The sequence below is a fragment of the Suricata suricatta genome, chromosome 12 (genome assembly GCF_006229205.1).
Source record: "Suricata suricatta isolate VVHF042 chromosome 12, meerkat_22Aug2017_6uvM2_HiC, whole genome shotgun sequence".
NCBI lineage: Eukaryota > Metazoa > Chordata > Mammalia > Carnivora > Herpestidae > Suricata > Suricata suricatta.
This window is the reverse complement of record NC_043711.1, coordinates 60952279-60970363: the sequence shown is the minus strand read 5'-3', so window position 1 is coordinate 60970363 and position 18085 is coordinate 60952279.

Sequence of the window (18085 nt, the reverse complement as noted above, 5' to 3'; positions counted from 1 at the left end):
AAGATGCCACCTTGTTGCAGCCTTTAGCAATAGGTAAGGATGAGAAAATCTTTGTAGAGGATGATTGAGCTCTTTGAAGATTAATGGCACATACCCATCTCTGTGTTGTTTTATTTTATATGTATCTACTGTAGCACTGGCTGGGGGAGTCACTTCTCCCTTTTCCTGACCTTCCCAGGTGTCAATATGGGGTCTGTCTTGCAGACAACCCCCTCCAAGTCACATGCCCCAAACGGCTCCTGAATTTTCTGTTCCCAAGGGGGTGGCTCAGAGCTTGGTTCTCATTTCTCCCCATGTCAGCCTCAATTTATACAGCCTTCCTGCAGGGCTTCCTGCTCCAGATTGCTGCCGAGTGTACTCGAATTTGCCACAGTTAAATGGTCAAACCTCATATTCAAAATATTATGAATACAAAGAGAGGAAAATAAATAATTCTTAATAATGGGCCACTGAGACCTTGTGGTGGTGTCAGTCTGGAACTGTGGACAGTTGGAATCTCAGATCTTTGCTGTGGAAACCTGAATAGAAGTGTGGCTTGGCTTTGGGAAGACCTTTGTGTGATTCTCTTGCCTCTTTTGGGTCTCAGGCTGAAGAAGACCCTCAGAGAAAATTTTGGTTAGAAACCTGAAGCCAAGAAGCAATCACAGCTTCTCAAGGTCATTCCTTTTGCCAAAGGTGAAATGAAAGCACAGGAACTCCATGTCTTTATAAAAGTTTGTTCCTATACTTTCACTGGTCACCATCTAAAATGAAATAACAGATACAGTTGTCCTCTTTCCCTATCAGTGTTTCAAGAATTTACCAGTAAATCAGCCAGATTTTTAATTGCCATGTTACAGTAAACCAAATGTGAATAGAAAAAAAAGGAAACAAAACTATTAAAAATGGGAATTAAAAAATGACTTTTTTCATCTGAGGAAAATCTGTTGTACACACACACACAGAGATGAAAAAGGAAAACATGTTTATTGTGAGTCAAATATAAATTTTGTCTAGATACATTGGATATTTTCTTTCAAAGTCTTTAAGCCTATTGTTATATATTCGTTTAGTATCTCTGATCTGATTTGTGACAGGAGTATGTATATGCATTGTTAGAACTGGAAAAAATAGTATACTAAATGTAAACAGACTGAAATCATTTTTCTTTGGTAATTTTTTTGTACTCGCTCTCCTACAACAATTTCCATCTGCAACTCTATCTTTAGAAGTTTTAATTATTTTTTAATTTCACCACTTGATTTTGATGAGTGCTGTTGGCAATGGATTCAGATGGCAAGGGACAGGTTTAATCAATTGCAAGTGGTTCCTATAACCTTTGGTTTGCGAAGTAAATAGGAGAACAGAAACTCAGTGGCTCATTCTCTTCTCTTTCAAACATATGTTCTTATTTAATAAATTCTCTCTCAAATAAAATAAGCCTATAGTTATTGGCGGTCAGTTTCATGTAATAGGAGCTACTACTATAGTTTCCCATTTAAAAAAATAACAAGACTGCAATAAAACAAACAGCGAGTCACTTTATTGGGTATGAAGTAATAAACCAGTGGTTATAATGATAACTTCTATGACGTGCTTTAGAGGAAAACAACCTTGATTGTTTTGTTTAGTTCAGGGTAGGACTTCTTAGCCTTGTGGTACAGAAAACTGGTGCATGATCAGATTCCATCATGGCTCTGTGTTTGCACAGCAACCAGAAGACCTGGCTCTCAGCAATGATCACAGCCATAATTAATCAATAATGAAGTGTGTCATGTGTTGCTTAAATCTCAGACTTCCATAAAATTCTGCATAAGGGCAAGAACCAGTCCATTGAGGTAGCTGAATTCTTGCATGCACACATGAACCATTGTTATCCACGTGTAGGAGAAAGACAAAGAGATTGGGGTGGGGGGATAGAAGGGAAGAAGAAAGGAAAAGACAAAAAGGGAGAAACAACTGGGAAAATATGAAAGAAAGGAAAGACAGAGACAAAGAAGAAAAGAACAAGAAGGAAAAGAGAGAAGAAAGAAGGCTCTTATTTATTAGCAACCTACCATCTTGAGATTCTGCAAAGCTTAGTTTACTCTTCACAAGATGTATATCAAATCTCTTATCTTATAAAGGCAAGTAAACCACAGCACTAGTCAAGGGTTTCCAATGCCTGCTTCCAAAGCTTCCTCTGCTGCACCTTGCTGCCAGCATTCCACAGCTTCGCAATATGCAGAGGCAGTAAATGAAAGCAAAGGCATTTCAACCGTAAAGTGTTGCTAAGTGCTGGCTGTTGGGATGCACCTCATCCCTGTGAGTTCACACGTTTGGGGACCCACAGGGTGACCCACCCCTAGTATCAGAGATGAAGACCAAACATCATTGCTTCTGGCAGGAAATAGACTTTGCAGACAACCTGAGAATTGTTGCTGGACACGGGTTTTAGTCCCCTGGAAATGATATTTGAACACCCAGAGAAATTCTCTTAAAGATGCAATAATTCGCGGCTGGATATTAACCAGATCTATGACATACGGTATTGCCACATCATCTTCTCATTTCACGTGCTCTAACCCTGCAGAACATTTCTAATACAGCAGGGGTGTTTGGTGAAATATGACTTTCTGATTGAATGAATGCCTGCAGGCCCCCGGTGATAAACACCAGTTCAAGCTCACTGTGGCTTTTAATGAGGGACAAGTCCCAAAGCCTGCAGATGAGTTTGTAGCACACATGCCTTTGTTTGTAACCCCCTTCCTCTCCCTGGTCCCCCAACCCAGTTATCTGTTTATTTTCCAGCACGTCTGACTGTGACCAATAATTTTTGTATGGCGAACATCAGTATTTTTGCCTGTTTTTTTCTCTTTCTCTTTGCTTTCAGATGCTGGTTTTGCCTTAAGGCAATTTTATAGAAAGGAAGTTTTAAAGAACCATTTACTGTGTGGCAGGATTGACATAAGCCCATTGGCATGGAATAGTTGAAGTCTGTACACCTTATCACTTTGGTTTCGCCTTTCTTTTTATTACCTTTTTTTGGTTCCTATTGCTAACATATTTCATTTTCTTCCAGTGTATTTTTCCAGTACGAAAGCTATGCTTTGTTTTAGGTCTACCTAGAAAATTTTCAGTTACATCATTTGTACAAATATGTTGATGTTAACATTGAAAAACCTCTTTGCTTGCAGTTGTATATTTTATTTGGCTAAAAATGGCTCATGTCTAATACATTACATGTCCTTTGGTGATACTTTTTAAGCGAGAAATTCCAAAACTCACAAATACCGAATAGCCAAAAGTTCCAAAGCTGTGCATGAACACTAAACATGCAATATATCTCCTCCTTTTCCAAACAGAAATAGATTTCTCTCTGATTTGTTTGATAAATTTGACCCAAGATTTCCATTTGGAATTATTGGAGTTCCTACTGTTTTTCTGTGTGTTGGTGGGCCAAGGCCTAATCACCCTGAAGCCCCATGGAGGCCATAAATTACAGCGATGAGGTGAAGCTTTGTATTCCTTCGGCTACAGAAGAAGGGCCATTTTGCTGCAGCCTATTTTGACAGGCATGAATTTAATTCATTGTTTTATGACAGATGGGAAAAGTGTACATGCTCATAGTACTGATTTATGGTCATTTGGGTCTGGAGGATTCTATAATTTGCAACTAATGTGAAAACATATGGATAGGCAGACACCAAAGGTTAGGCTGACCCGTGGGTTCTCTCCCCTGGTTACAAATGGCGTCCATATGCGTCCAGTCTCTCTGGGTGAGGTCTTCATCAGGACGGCCAGACTCTGTAGAGCCCGCTGCACTTTTTTCTTTTCCTGAGTAAGTCAGTGAAAGTGTAATTGGGGGAACATTACTAAGTGTCAGTATTTCAAGAATCATTCTGTGCCTTCTGAACTTGTGGGATTCTTTTATCTTTTCTGTCTTTTTAAATTTAAAAGCACTTTTCTGAGGTGTGCTCAATATGTTCATTATTATCCAAACAAGTAATACCATCTAAAGGCATTGGTGGCTGTTTTCATTCCAATTGACAAATTTATTTTAATAGAATGATTGATTGAAAATCAGCAGTTTGGGAGTTTCAAAGGAAATACCTTGAGCTGGGGACGGGCATGTATTTTTGTGAGAAATGAATTTGTGCTTAGATAAATGAATTTCTACTTTACAAATCATTTTGCACTTTTAGAAAATAAATGGATGATCAGATGAAATTGCTTGGTTGTTACCAAAAGTACTTAATACATTTTTGACTATTAGATGATTTCAGCAAAGAAGAAACAGCAATGATTATATCTCTTTTTATGGAAAGAAATAAATTTTAGACTCTCAGTAACAAGGCAAATCCATAGTTCCTTTTAGTTGAACTGGTACTTGTAATCCATGTAAAGATATGAAGTTAAAAAATTATGTATTTTGTTACTGATTATCAATGTCAATTAACATAACATTATTATTAACTTCATTGTATAATACTTCAATATTAAAAATAACTGGGTTATTAATTTTAGTTCCAAAGATGGAATAAAGTTGAGCCTAATTCCATTCCATTTTGAAAACTGAAAATATAGATTTCTAACCCCTATGCTAAAAATACACAATTTAGGTATAATTTTAATCTTGATGAAATCAACATCTTGACAATAAAAGCCAGAAGATGTAGTGTTTTTACAGTGTTAAAATATTGCTTTGTTTTATTCTGGTTTAAAAGTACATTTTAACCAATATAATGGCTACTCCTGAGATTTAACCAACACAAAACTATGTTTGTACAATTAGCAGATTATTGGCAACTTAATGTGGTTCTGTAAAGGCAGCACTGTTAACCTAATTTGACATGCCCACCTTTGTACATTTGCCCTAGAAAGGAGAAAATTTAACTAACTGGTAACTAATTTTAAGAGGCGTTAGCCAAGCAAATCTTTTCTTACAGCTGTGGTCGCCTTAACCATAAGCTCCTCTCTAGTCACTGAAAGAATATTATGTGCATGTATTTTTAAATGCTTCACTTTCTTAAGAAGCTACAGGCTGAGGTGCCATTGCTGTTTTAGACAGTAGCTACCAGCATCTCGTCGCTGGGTCAGATGTGGGTGGCCTCACCAGAATATACCAAAAAAAATCACATGAAAGCCAATGAGATGAGAAAGGCCAATGTCTAACCTTAAAAACTTTCTCTTACAGATGTTTCTATTTAATGTTTCTATTAAACATTAAAATATGTTTAATATTTTTCAAGCATTTGGGTTGTTGATGTAAGAACAAACTTATTCACAATGTCACTCGACACCAAAACAGATAGGAGACTTTTACTGTGTACTTTTTGAAATGGCTGTGATAGACTTCACGAATGTATTCATGTCAATTCATGCATAGGGCCATGTCTCAACCTCACCAGCACTGGGAAATGTGTGGGAAATGTGACCACAGAGGACATCCAGGCATCATCCATCCCTACTTTCAGCTATCCTGTACCCACATCTGTCCCTGACTATGCTTTATTTTTGTTCGTCATCCAGAACTTCATCTCCTCCCCAACCTCTTTGTTTACTCAGTGGCGTCAGTGCTCAGGGCTGGGCAGTGATCAAGAGCTCCATGACCCCTGTTTCTGTGGAGTGCATGGTCTCCTTGCATGAATTTAGCTTTCCCTCTTGGCATTCCCCAAATTCCTTAGGGATTATTTCTCCTAAGCACTTGCCTTCTCAAGTGGTTGGCTATTCATATCTTTCTCTTTTATTAGGAACCTCACTTGATTATTAACTTTTTGAAATCCATTACTTACTTCAGTGCCTGAGACCTACAGTTGTTCAATGATAATCAATTGAAAGTTAAATATGTGACAGAAAAGTGAAGCCAATTCCATAATGATAGCAAACAGACTGCATGAAGTAAAGTAAAAGTAAACCATAATATATGCATACTAATAAAGTAATTTCTGAAAAATAATAACTATATACAAAGAAACAAGTTCCATATTTTTAATTATTTAACTATTGCTGGCATTTTTAGTTGTTCAAACAATGCAAAATTACATCCTTACTGGCAGCATTTCCAACAGTTCACACAAAGTAAAGGCATCTTCTCTGGCTTCCTCCTCTTCTCACATTTTTCTTCTGAGGGCACCAAGGTTTCCAGTTTATGAATCATCTCCCATACTTTCTCCTGGGTTTACGCGTGTGATGATTGGGACAATCCAGTGTGAAAAGTACTGTCATTACACTTGTCTTACAAATGAGAAAACCAAGGCCAGGGAGGTTAACTGAGTGATACACTGTGGGCAGTGAGTGATACACTGTGGGCAGAAAAGCAAGCAGTCAGAAACCAGAACCTACACAACGAGACTGTACCAAAAGAATGGTTTTGCAGTATATATATTTTTTCCACTTGATAATACGTCTTAGATTTTTCTCTATATCTTTACATATAGACTTAACTCATTTTAAAAATTACTAAGTAAAGGGCCCCTGGGTGGCTTAAGTATCCAACTTAACTAGGTCATGATCTCGCAGTTCGCGAGTTAGAGCCCCACATTAGGCTCTGTGCTAACAGCTTGGAGTCTAAAGCCTTCTCCTGATTGTGTCTCCCTTTCTCTCTGCCGCTCCACCACACATGCTCTGTTTTTCTCTCTCAAAAATAAAGAAACATTAAAAAATTAAAAATTACTAACTGTGGACGTCTTGGTGGTTCAGTTGGGTGAGTGTCTGACTCCTGATTTCAGCTCAGGTCATGATCCCAGGCTTATGGGACTGAGCCCTGAGTTAGGTTCTGTACTGAGTGTGGAAACTGCTTAAGATTTTCTCCCTCTCTTCCTCTGCCCCTTTTCTTGCTTCTTGCTTTAAGAAGCAAGAATAAATGAATAGATAATGAAAAGTACTAATATTCCATAACATGGATGTACTCTGGCTTATTTTGCAATTCCTGCATCAATGAGTATTAGGAAATTCCAGTCTGTTATTATTGCAAAATTTACAACGAATATTCTTATATACTCTGTGCAAATGTGGCAATATTTCTGACTAATGTACCTAAAAGTAAAATGTTGGGCTGAGGGGAATGTGTAACATTTTGATAGACGCTGCTAAATTTTGACCCAAAAAGACTACTGTCATTTTCATTAATCAACATTATCTTTTTTTTGAAATGTTACAAATATGAAGGATCCAGAAGAGGTAGTTGATAGTTCTAATTTGCTTTGTCCTAATTGTATCATTTTTTTTCATTTTGCATTAATTTATCAAGGTTCTTTGTGTATTCTGGGCACTGGAGACTTTACATATTCTGGCTACATATGTTCTGTGACATATGTTGTTAATATATTTTCTCACTCTGTTACTTTTTTCCTAAACTTGTTGATTCCTATTTATTATTCCATTGTTTTAAACATTTATGGGAAAAATACTTTCTGTTATTTTTACACAGCTTAAGAAATATCTTCTGCCAGATAGTTTTATTTTTTTAATAGTTTATTGTCAAATTGGTTTCCATATAACACCCAGTGCTCTTCCCCACAAGTGCCCCCCACCATGACCATCACCCCCTCCCCCTTCAGTCCATGGTTCTTTTTCAGTATTCAGTAGTCTCCCTTGATCTGTGTCCCTCACTCTCCCCCACTCTCTTTCCCCTTTCCTCTCCCCATGGCCCCCTGCCAGGTCTCTTTTGTTAAACCTATGAATGCAAACATATGGTATCTATCCTTCTCTGCCTTACTTATTTCGCTTAGCATTACAACCTCGAGGTCCATCCACTTTGCTACAAATGCCCATATTTCATTCTTCCTCATTGCCATATAGTACTCCATTGTATATATATACCACATCTTCTTGATCCATTCATCAGGTGATGGAAATTTAGGCTCTTTCCATGATTTGGCTATTGTAGAAAGTGCCGCTATGAACTTTGCGGTACATGTGCTTCTATGCATTGCCAGATAGTTTTAATTAGACATTTTATTATAACACAATTGCATTGATAATTGTTTTAGTTTTTGTTTGCTTATTTGCATATAGATGTTATTCTTGGATTTATTAATATGTATAGTATAGGCAGAGATTTTATTCCTACTCAAGTTTTTCAGTACCGTCTGTTGAATAGTTCTGCCTCTCTCTCTTAAGTCATAAACTTAACAAACATTATTTTGTTCTCATAATTGTAGTAAAATTAGCAAAGAAAAAACATACAGATAAGACATACAGGTAAGACAAAAACTAATAGTGATCACAATAACCTTTAAATACTAGTAGTATCTAGATGATTTCTCTATGCATAGTGTTAGTTTACGTGACTGAACTTTACCCAGCCCCTTCTCACCATGTAATAAACCTTTCAATGTATCATTGCCATAGTCATGAAAATAAGGGACTACTATATCTGGTATCAAATTAACATAGACTTCTAAAATGACAATATACAAAATAAAATATTAAATAAAATTAACTGACAGTTTGCAGGGTTAGTGAAGCTGAAGTTTGGTTGGAATGTTTACATTGCTACTGGTAGCAACTTTTGTGCAGAGGCTCTGGAATAAACTCATAATATACTTTAAGGGTACTATAAAATATATGCTTTGATCTAGTTAATTTTTAAGATATGTACACAAAAGGAATAGTCAGACATGAATTCAAGAAGTAATATATAATACATTGCAGGTATATTTTATAAGACTACACAGCTTCTAAAATGTCCAACAATGAGGATGGTTGGATAAATGAGAGTACATTCCTGGGGTGGAATACTATTGACTTAGTGCAATGGGGCTTTGTAGGCCTGGCTTGGCAGTCATTGGTGCTCTTTACCAAATCTTCTCTGCTCCCTACCTCCTGGGCATGTGGGAGGCTCACACTTCCTGGACACCTTGCGTTTGGGTGGGGCTGTGGGACTGCCTGACAATGAGTCATGAGCAGAAGCGACATGCATCATTTCCAGGCCGGAACATTTAATTGCTAAAGGGAAACACTCCAGGTTTAGCAAAAAGATGAACAATATTTGAACTGACATGGCTGAGTGATGATAATAAGTAGATATCTTCTGCTAACCAGATATGGAAATATAGATTAGAGAGAGGCAGACATATACTATTTTAAGCCACTAAACACTAGTTACAAGCCATTGATTAATACAGATGAGAAAAAGTTTCCAAAACCATATAAACTGGAAATATAGGGTAAAAATGTGTTGCATATGTATGAAGTTAATGTTGTGCATGTGTGTATAATAATGTACCAAATAGTGGGGAGAAAAACCACACCAAAATATTAGGTTTTTACCTTTGAATGATTGGATTATTGAGTTTTGTTTTCTTACTTTTTTTCTGTATTCCAAAACCAATGTATATTATTTTATTATTATGAAACCCGATCTTTAAGGCACTGTAAGCATATATAATGGTTATGTAGTGTTTCAACATGAGAATATATAAATAAATTTAGCCTCTCTTTTAAAAAAAATTTTTTTTAATGTTTTACTTATTTTTGATACAGAGAGACAGAGCATGCGAGGGGGAGGGGCATGCAAGAGAGAAGGAGACACAGAACCGGAAGCAGGCTCCAGGCTCTGAGCTAGCTGTCAGCACAGAGCCTGATGCGGGGCTCAAACCCACAAATGTGAGATCTGACCTGAGCTGAAGTTGGAGGCTTAACCGACTGAGCCACCCAGGTGCCCCTAGCTTCTCCTTTTTGTTAGGAATTTTAGTTATGATTTTCTACTATTTTTAATAAGACAGTAATTGTTGTCCTGTGTAACTCTTACTTAGCTACTGCTATGGATTATCCATAAGATTGATGGTAGATTAATTACTTGATGATTATAGATAATTTTAGGTTCACATAAATGCTACCAAATGCTTTCATTAGTGGTTCTATTACCTACATTTTTATCAATAAAGGTGCTCATCCACAAAAATACCAGTGTAGGAACCTGTGAGGCTTCTGGAAACTTTGTATTTTGACAAGGAAAATCTTCTAATTATGTTTTCTTAATTCAGTGTGTCTTTTTTTTAAATTTTTTAATTCAGTGTGTCTTAAGCCATCCAAGGAAAAGCATCAATATTATATTTTACTTCCAATCTGTTGTGAACTATGATGTGAACCTACTGCACATGACTAAGACCGATATGGGGACACCTACTTGAACTTGTCTTCGAATTCAACAAATCCACTGATGACACTTATGAATACCAACACATTGCCAAATTTCTAGAAAAAAATTTTTAAACATTTACACTCAATATCTGTATTTGTGTGGTTTGATAATAAACAGTTCATTGATCAAAACCAGCCATGATGAACATCGGGGAAGTCTTAATTTGGGTTTAATTTTAATTAAATAGCTAGTGTATTCTCAAATTTAATTTTTATTTTTGGAATGTTATCCTTTCATGATCTTTGTGAATTGGATTCTTAGTTCCTATCACCTATATGAGTTTGACATCTGCTATGGCTTTTGAACTTTTTGATAGCTGAAAATATTATGTGTTTGTGGATTCTTTGTTTACATCTTATTGTATTATGGAAGGAATTTGAGAGTCCATCTTTTCATCCTGAATGGATAGAGAATATATGCCAAGCACTGTAATAAAAATACAACCTAAATAGCAATCCCACTTTCAGAATAACAATCTAAAAATTGAAAATTGTATCAAGAGATAAATAAGAACTTTATATATTATCAAAGGACAATTCATCAAGAAGATATAACAATTTTAAATACATATGCATCTAACAACAGAGTTAAAATAACTGAGGCAAAAACTGCAAGAATCAAAAGGAGAAATGAAAAATCCAATAATAATGGTTGAAGATTTCAGTAATGTATAGAACAATAAGAAAAGATTGACAAGGAACTAGAAGACTTGAATAACAACATAAACCTATGAGACATAAACATGTAAGGAACATTCCAACCAACAACAGCAGAGTACACATTCTTTTGAAGTACACATGGAACAATGTCCACAATAAACTGTATGTTAGGCCTTAAAAAGATATTAATAATAGAAAAGACAAAATAATACAATTTTTTCTCAGACTACAACAGAGTAATGTTAGAAGTCAATAACAGAAGGAAATTCAGAAAATGCACAGATATATGGAAATTAGACAACACATGCAAATAATCAGTGGGACAAAAAAGAAATCACAATGAATACAGAGACAAGAATCCTTAGCAAATTCTAGAAAACTAATCCAACACCATATAAAAAATATTATACAGCATGACCAAGTGGTATCTATTCAAGAATGCAAGGTTAGTTCATCATATAAAAATCAATAAAAATACGCAACATTAATAGAATAAAACAAAACCACAGATCATTTTAAGAAATGCAGAAAATGTACTGGGGGGAAAACCAACCACCCAACACTCTTTCATAACAACACCCGAACAACAAGAAATAGAAGAAAACTTCCTCAGCTTGATAAAGGGCATCTGTAAAAACACATCTAGCATAGTAATACTTAATAGTAATAGTAGTAATTGTCAATTAATCTATTAGTAGTTGCTTAGCTTCCACCAAGTTAGAGCATAACTTGCTGTCTCTGGCAAGGTCAAATGGGTTAGGAAGTAAGGATAGGGGTGGGGAATCACAATAAGTACAGACAGCCAGAGTTAGAGTCTTGCGTCTGCCTCTCACCAGCCAGTGAATTAGGGTATCAGTTAAATTTGCTGAGCCTCAGACTTCATAACCATAAAATACGGAATATTGAGACTTTCCTTACAAGCTTCTGGGGAAGATGAAATAAGCTAACTACCTATAGGACTTGGCCTAAAGTTGTAATAATGTTATTATCCCTGAGAAGCTTCTCATTTAATTATAGAGAAAATGTGTAACTGGTTGAACCACTTTTATATTGAGTTGTTTCCCTTTTTGCTTATGAGTTTTAGACATTCCTTTATTTATTCTGGGCCTTAAAACCCTAACAAGAAGAGGGTGGAGAAGAAGGGAGCTCTGTAAACTTCGTCCACCCCATCTATTGAACTGAGGACTTTACTTTTATCTGCAAGAGTAGAAGGAGAAAATACAGACTCCAGAAAGAAGACAGCCTCAAAGATGCCTGAGTGAGTGAGTGCAAACTGGGGCGATTGGAAAACCAGCCAACCCGAGAAGGGCAGCAGAGGTGGGAGCCCCAGCCCAACACAGGGAAAGTGCGTGGAGCCCCTGAGAAACAAAGGGAAAAGAAAGAGAAACTGAACACGCTCATAGTACTGTCTCTAGAGAAGAAATAAAGAACTTTTAACCAGGAAGGAGAGAAAAACTCTCACTCCATATATAACTGCTGGGCAGTGACAATCCCTGGTGGCCTCAGGAAAAACAGCCCCACCCCTGCACAATCCCAGCAGGAAGTTGGAGGCAGAGGTGGCTGCACGGGGAGCACACTTCACCTCCTGCAGTGCACCTCGCCTCTGGCAGTGGTAGCGCAAATCCTGGAAGCTCCAAGAGAAACTGCTCCCTCCCCCTATGAAAGCCTGGCTAAGAAGCCGGCCACCAAAGCAAGTTTATCTCATCTGTGGTAGCATAAAAGTGCATGAACTAGGAAGGAGATCAGACCCCTAAGAGTGGCCTGCAGCACTTAGTTCCAGCGGAGCTTGGGGTGCTGCCATTCTTCTCTCCACAAACACCAAAGTGGGGCTGGCAAAAGCAGCCCCTGACACCTACCTACACCAAACCATGCCTATCCATGAGGGGGAGCTGCTGTTTTTTTGGTACTTATTTATTATTATTATTATTATTATTATTATTATTATTACTACCTTTTTTACTTTTTTTAATTTTTACTCTTTATTTTTAATTTTTACTCTTTATTTTTCTTTTTCATTTCTCCCTCTTTTTTTTCTCTTGCCATCCAGATATATTCTCCCTTATCTCATCCTTATCTCTCCCCTCTACTGGATAATTGCTTTTAGACTGTCCATTGTCCTATGTTGTCTCTGGCCCCCTTTATTTTTTTCTACTTTTCTTTTCTTCTCTTTCCTCTCCCTTCCTTTTCTTTTTTTCCTTTCCACCTTTTAATTTGTTTGTTTGATTTGTCTGTGCTTTGCATAGTTCTGTTCCCTGTGTATTTGTGTGTTTTACTTCTCTGTTCTACCCCAAGAAACAAGCCAAAGTACGCATGACAGAGAGTCCCAAATATAGCTGAATAGGGAAATAAAATAGCCAAAGGCACAACAAGGGAAACTGAGAGACACCATTAAAAGAACATCTCCTGAAACGACAGGCCCTGAACAGTCAATAAGCCTCCTTTAACAGAGCAATACTAACAGGTGCACAGTGCACAACAAGCTTTTAAAACTGACAAGAGACAGAAAACTAGCCAACATGACAAAACAAAAGAGCTCTCCCCTAAAGAAACTGCAGGAAGAAGTCACAGCCACAGAACTGCTCAAAACAGATCTAAGCAACAAAACTGAACAAGAATTTTGAAAAATTGTCATAAAATTAATCGCTGGGCTTGAAAAATGCATCAGAGAAGCTACTGATACAATGACTAGGGACTTTCAAAATAGGTGTGATGAGTTTAAAAGGGCTATAAAGGAGGTGAATAATAAAATGGAGGTGGCCATCTCACAGATTGAAGAGGCAGAAAGAAGAATAGGTGAATAAGAAGACACAGTTATAGTAAAAGAGGAAGCCGAGAAAAAAAAAAAAGAGAGAAATTGATCCAGGAGCAGCAAGGGAGAATTTGAGACTTGAGTGATACAATCAAATGAAACAACATCCATACCATACAAATTCCTGAAGAGGAAAAAAGAGAGACAGGTCCTGAAGGGATACTAGACGAAATTATAACTGAAAATTTCCCAAATTTTGGGAAAGACATAGACATTCAAATTCAAAAGGCACAAAGAACCCCCTTAAGATGTAATTTGAATCAGCCTTTGGCATGGCATATCATAGTGAAACTGGCAAAATATAAAGATAAAGAGAGAATTCTGAAAGCAGCTAGGGATAAAAGGGCCCTAACAAACAAAGGGAAACCTATCAGAGTGGTTACAGACCTATCTACTGAAACTTGGCAGGCCAGGAAGGAATGACAGGAAATCTTCAATGTGATTAACAGAAAAAATATGCAGCCAAGAATGCTTTATCCAGCAAGCCTGTCATTCAAACTAGGAGAGAAAAACCTGTTTCCAAATAAACAAACATTGAGAGAATTCATGACCACCAAACAAGTCCTACAAGAAATCCTAAGAGGGACTCTATGAGGGAAAAGTTGCAAAGAAAACAAGTGCCAGAGATACCACTATAAACATGAATTCTACAGAGAACACAATGAATCTAAACTCATATTTTTCAATAATAAAATTGAATGCAAACGGAATGAATGCTCCAACCAAACGACACAGGGTAGCAGAATGGATAAAAAAAATCCATCCATTTACTGTCTACCAGAAACTCCTTTTACACCTGAAGGCAACTTCAGATTGAAAGTAAAGGGATGGAGAAATATCTATCATGTGACTGGAAGCCAAAAGAAAGCCGGAGTAGCCATACTCATATCAGACAAAGTGGACTTTAAAGGAAAGGCAGTAACAAAAGGTGAGGAAGGACATTATATAATAATTACTGGGTCTCTCCATCAGGAAGAATTAACAATTATAAAAATTTATGTGCCAAATTTGGGAGCACCCAAAAACATAAAACAATTAATCACAAACAGAAACAATCTTACTGATACGAATATGGTAATTTCAGGGGACTTTAGTACTCCACTTACAGCAATGGATAGATCAACCAGACAGAAAATCACTAAGAAACAATGGACCTGAATGACACACTGGAACAGATGGATTTGACAGATATATATATAGAACTCTACATCCTGAAGTTGGGAAATTCACCTTATTCTCGAGGGCACATGGCACATTCTCCAAGATAGATCACATACTGGGGCATAAAGCAGCCTTCCATAAATATAAATGAATTGAGATCATACCACACACACTTTCAGATCACAATGCTATGAAACTTAAAATTAACCACAGGAAAAAGTCTGGAAAACCTCCAAAAATGTGGAGGTTAAAAACCACCCTACTAAAGACTGATAGGCCAATCAGGCAATTAGAGAAGAAATTAAAAAATATATGGAAACAAATGAAAACGAAAATACAACAATGCAAACTCAGGACACAGCAAAGGAAGTCCTAAGAGGATAGTATATTGCAATACAGGCCTATTTCAACAAACTAGAAAAAGTACAAATTCAAAGTCTAACAGAGCACCTAATGGAACTAGAAGGGGAGCAGCAAGAAAACCCCAAACCCAGCAGAAGAAAAAAAATAATAAAGATCAGGGCAGAAATAAACAATAAAAACAGTTTAGCAGATCAATGAAACCAAAAGTGGGTTTTTTGAAAAAATAAGCAAAATTGATAAACCTCTAGCCAGGCTCCTCAGAAAGAAAAGAGAGAACACCCAAATAGACAAAACCATGAAAGAAAATGGACCTATTACAACTAATGCCTTAGAAAAAGAAGCAATTATCAGGAAATACTATGAAAAATTATATGCCAACAAACTGGACAACCTAGAAGAAATTGACAAATTCCTAAACACACATGCACTACCAAAATTCAAATGAGAAGAGATAGAAAGCATGAACAGATGGATAACCAGTGAAGAAATTGAGTCTGTTATCAAAAATCTCCCAATGAATAAGAGCCCAGGGCCAGATGGCTTCCCAGGGAAAATCTACCAAACATTTAAAGCAGAGCCAATACCCATTCTTCTCAAACTATTAAAAAAATATAAATAGAAGGAAAACTTTCAAAGTCATTCTATGAAGCCAGTATCACCTTGATACCCAAACCAGACAGAGACTCAGCCAAAAAAGAGAGCTACAGACCAATATCCTTAATGAGTACAGATGCAAAATACTCGACAAGATACTAGAAAATCGAATTCAACAGCATATAAAAAATTATCCATCATGATCAAGTGGGATTCATTCCTGGGGTACAGGGCTGGTTCAGTATTTGCATATCCATCATTGTGATACATCACGTTAACAAAAGAAAAGATAAAAACCATATGATCCTGTCGATAGATGCAGAAAAGACATTTGACAAAATACAGCACCCTTTCTTAACAAAAACCCTTGAGAAAGTTGGAATAGAAGGAACTTACTTAAATATTATGAAAGCAGTTTATGAAAAGCGCACAGCTAATATCATCCTCAATGGGGAGAAACTGAGAGCTTTCCCCTGACATCAGGAACACAACAGTGGTGTCCACTCTCACCACTGTTGTTTAACATAGTGCTGGAAGTCCTAGCAACAGCAATCAGACAACAAAAGGAAATAAAAGACATCAGAATCAGCAAAGAAGAAGTCAAACTTTCACTTTTCGCAGATGACATGATACTCTACATGGAAAACCTGATTCACTCCACCAGATGCCTTCTAGAACTGATCAATGAATTCAGTAAAGTTGTAGGGTACAAAATCAATGCACAGAAATTGGTTGCATTCTTATACACCAATAATGAAGCAGCAGAAAGAGAAATCAAGAATCTGATGCCATTCAAAATTGCATGAAAAACCATCAAATACCTAGGAATAAACCTAACCAAGGATGTAAAAGACCTATCTGATGAAAACTATAGAAAACTTATGAAAGAGATGGAAGAAGACACCAAGAAATGGAAAAACATTCCATGCTCATGGATCAGAAGAATAAGCATTGTGAAAATGTCATTACTACCCAAAGCAATCTACACATCCAATGCAATCCCCATCAAAATTGCACCAGCATATTCTCAAAGCTATAACAAACTATCCTCAAATTTGTATGGAACCACAAAAGACACTGAATAGCCAAAGTAATATTGAAGAAGAAAACCAAAACGGGAGGCATCACAATCTCAGACTTTAGCCTCTACTACAAAGCTGTCATCATCAAGACAGTATGGTATTGGCACAAAAACAGACACATAGACCAATGGAATAGAATGGAGAACCCAGAACTGGGCCCACAAATGTATGGCCAATTAATTTTTGACAAAGCAGGAAAGAGTATCCGATGGAAAAAAGACTGCCTCTTTAGCAGGTGGTGCTGGGAGAACTGGACAGCAACATGCAGAAGAATGAAACTAGACCAGTCTCTTACACCATACACAAAAATAAACTCAAAATGGCTGAAGGACCTGAATGTGAGACAGGAAACCAGCAAAACCCTCGAGGCCTCGAGGAGAAAGTAGGAAACAGCCTCCTTGACCTCAATTGCAGCAATTTCCTATTCGACACATCCCCAAAGGCAAGGGAAATGAAAGCAAACATGAACTACTGGGACCTCATCAAGATAAAAAGCTCTGCACTGCAAAGGAAACAATCAAGAAAACTAATAGGCAACCGACAGGATGGGAAAAGATAGTTGCAAATGACATATCAGATAAAGGGCTAGTATCCAAAATCTACAAGGAACTCACCAATCTCCACACCCAAAAAATGAATAATTCAGTGAAGAAATGGGCAGAAGACATGAATAGACACTTCTCCAAAGAGGACATCCAGATGGCCTACAGGCACATGACATGATGCTCAACATCACTCATCATCAGGGAAATACAAATCAAAACCACACTGAGATATCACCTCATGCCAGTCAGAATGGCTAAAATGAACAAATCAAGAGACTATAGATGCTGGCAAGGATGTCGAGAAAAGGGAACCCTCCTATACTTTTGGTGGCAAAGTAAACTAGTGCAGCTGCTCTGGAAAGCAATGTGGAGGTTCCTCATAAAACCATCCATAGAACTCCCCTATGACCCAGCAATAGCATTGCTAGGGATTTATCCAAAGGATAGGGAAGTGCTGATGTATAGGGGTACATGCACCCCAATGTTCATAGCAGCACCGTCAACAACAGCCAAATCATGGAAAGAGCCTAAATGTCCATCACCTGATGAATGGATCAAGAAGATGTGGTATATATATATATATATATATATATATATACAATGGAGTACTACATGGCAGTGAGAAAGATTGAAATCTGGTCATTTGTAGCAAAGTGGATGGACCTCGAGGGTGTCATGCTAAGTGAAATAAGTCAGATGGAGAAGGACAGATACCATATGTTTGCACTCATAGGTCTAACAGGAGATACCTAATGGAGGACCAT